Below are 3,490 nucleotides of genomic sequence, written 5' to 3' on the forward strand. Positions count from 1 at the left end.
ATAAACCTCTAAGAGGATAAAAAAGAATAAGTTATGCGAAGAAAAAGCCAAGTAAATATATATACATCACTGCACAAAAAAATAACCCAGTAACCACTTCGTCTCAGGTATCCAGACGCCTAGTGAGATGCCTCTCGACCTACATCTGAAAAACAACAACATAGTATGAAATGAGAACCGGAGGCAATCCTAGAATGCCGACACTCAGATTATAGAGCTTAAAGTATTAAACAGATGTCATAAAAGGTGGTTTTCTAAGAGTATCTAAACATAACTTAACTTAACCTTAAATCTAAGTCCCATACTGCCATTCCCCCATTCCTCCAACTCAAATAATGCGTTTCACAGACAAATAAATAGATAAAGGCAAGCACAAGAAAGTTACAAATACTGCAGATAACAAATATACATTTAACATGGTAAGTACATTTAGGCACACCCAGTTAAAGCACAAGCAAGTAATTCAAGTAATATGCATATGATGCATGCCTGTCCTAGGGCTGATGAGGCTCATCTGTCGGTTATCCAGCCAACCCAACAAGTCTGAAAATCTTAAACTGTCCCTTAATGTGCATCTCCAAGAGTCTATGCATAGCTTTTTCTCAAATAATCAATATTGCTCAATGGGGGTTACATTCCCGGGAATTTATAGTGCCCGTTCACCCTTATGTCGTAGGGTCAACAGAGTATCGAGTTTTCAACCTGGTACACATGGTGGCAAGTCACGATACTTTATCTAGGGAATCAAGTCACGGTACTTTATCCAGAAAATCTCGTATCTCAGATCATTTAATCATCCAAGCCAAGTATCATACATAATCATTCATTTGAATATCCAGCCAAGTATGATATGTGATCATCCGTAACATTTCATAATCTATTCATCGCTTTTCAACTTTACTTCACCTTCAAGTTATCCTCATTTCCTAACTTCATCTGATTATTAGGTTTAACACTATTATTTATGACCAAAAGAATGAAAATAGAGGTTTAGAAGTTTAAAATAGGTTTTAAAACCTTAAAAAATCATGTTTGCTGGAACAGGTGCCACACGTACGCGTGGGAGTGTGAAAATACATCTTACGCGCGCGTCCCTTGTCATGGAACCAGTCGCGTGTGCGTTGTGCAAAAAAACAGGCCACGCGTATGCGTGGGCGTACGATCTTGAGAAGAAACAGATTCGGTAGCAAGGTTGCAGAATGATAAAAATTTAGTTTTGACATACAATCTTTCAACAGCCATAACTTATTCGATTTAAAATATTTTTCACCCGATCTTCGAATGGTACACTGCACGAACCCAATTTTCATTTTAAATCGAAGCAACCAAAAGGGATACGGGTTCCTTTTCTTATCCACTTGAAAATTTGGATGAAACTCACTTATAATCCATGCTAGAGTACACCTAAATAATCAAAATCACAATAATTCAACATCCCAAAAATCAAAAGCACGAATTTATAAGGAAGGAAGATCTGGACAAGAATTTTAAGATTCATTACCAAATCAATTAGATAGAATTGAAATAGAGTCTAAGATGAACGCATGGCCATGAATGGCTCGTCAATCGGAACTCCGGATTAAAAGATATGGAAGATTAAAGTTGGATTGACAATGGATGTTAGGGTTTCCCTTGACCCCTTCCCTCATCAGCATGAATGATGAAATGAATGGGAGAAATGGCTAAGTTGAGTTATATATATGTTGGGTTTTGGGCCCAAAATGGGTCCGGTTCAATTGGTTTGGTTCGTTGGGCTAAGTTTAGGCTAAAATCTTTAAAATTAGTGTTTTAATTCATATTTTAATTATATTTATTTCTTCAAATTATAAAATTAAATTTCATAATCTCTTTAGCTCATAATTAATTTATTTGTTAATTATTTATTAATCTACCAGATTTTACACAATAAGTGCCAGGCACATAAGGCCTTCTTACAATATAAGACTCTTTTTGAGAACAAGACTGGCTATAGGATCAAGACCCTGCAAACAGACAATGGCAAAGAGTATACCTTTTAAAGCTTCACTCAAACATTGATACAATGTGAAATTGCATATAAGATGAGTTGTCCTTACACACACGAGCAGAATGGTTGTGCTGAGCGAAAGCACAGCCACATCACCGAAATGGGGTTGACTCTATTGTCCCAAGCGGGGATGCCACTCAACTTCTAGGATGAGGCATTTCTAGCAGTCACGCACATCATCAATCAACTTCCCTCACCTACAACACATCACAAGTCACCATCTGAACTAATGATCAAACAAATACCAGACTACACAGCCTTAAAGACCTTTGGATGCACATGCTAAGACCCTACCAACACTAGAAATTTAACTTCAAAATTCCAAAATGCCTTTTTTTTGGATACTCTTCACATCGCAAGGCTACAAATGTCTCACTCGACATGGAAAGATCTTAATCTCTTGCCATGTCATATTTGATGAAATTGAGTTTTCATATCCAAGCTTAGTCACCACCATAAGTAGTTCTGTTCCTCCTCAACCACACATAACTTCAATTCAACTTTCTAGACTAATCCAGCAACCACCACATATGACTTCAATCTCATCATATCAACTACCCATCACTCTACCATCCAGCCATCCAACCCCTCCTTACTAATCCCTATCTTTAGCAGCAGTTGCTCCTACTTCAATCCCAGCAATTCCTGATCTTGTATCACTATTTGATGTAGCACTACACACCACACCACAATCCCCACCTTCCACCACTGACGTCCTTACCTTGAGACCAAACCTATGTCTCTCCTCTAAGCCCTCCTCTTTACCATTTAACTAAGTATTAGGGTTTATTGCCAATGCTACTAATGTCATTTCTTACTCATTATCTGATAATACATATCTGTGTTCACCTACTACTTTATTTTCCTTTTGTGATAATGCAGGGTTAATTGAAAATCATGAACAACCTTTCAAGACTAGTGCTCGTGTTCATCCCATGAATACTAGGGCACGTGCAGTAATCTATAAACCGCAAGTGCTCTAGTCTCAACTATAGAGTACAGAGTCAGATCTGACTGAGAAAAAACTAGCCACGATTGCTGATGAGCGGATAATTTATACGCTTTTTGGCATTGTTTTTAGGTAGTTTTTAGTAAGTTCAAGCTACTTTTAGGGATGTTTTCATTAGTTTTTATGTTAAATTCACATTTCTGGACTTTACTATGAGTTTGTATGTTTTTCTGTGATTTCAGGTAATTTTTGGCTAAAATTGAGGGACTTGAGCAAAACTCTGAGAAAGGCTGACAAAAGGACTGCTGATGCTGTTGGAATCTGACCTCCCTGCACTCGAAATGGGTTTTCTGGAGCTACAGAACTCCACATGGTGCGCTCTCAACGGCGTTGGAAAGTAGACATCCAGAGCTTTCCAGCAACATATAATAGTCCATACTTTATTCGGAAATTGACGACATAAATTTGCGTTGAACGCCAAGTACATGCTGTTGTCTGGAGTTAAACGCCAGAAA

This window comes from Arachis duranensis, chromosome 5 (assembly GCF_000817695.3).
Source record: "Arachis duranensis cultivar V14167 chromosome 5, aradu.V14167.gnm2.J7QH, whole genome shotgun sequence".
NCBI classification, from domain to species: domain Eukaryota; kingdom Viridiplantae; phylum Streptophyta; class Magnoliopsida; order Fabales; family Fabaceae; genus Arachis; species Arachis duranensis.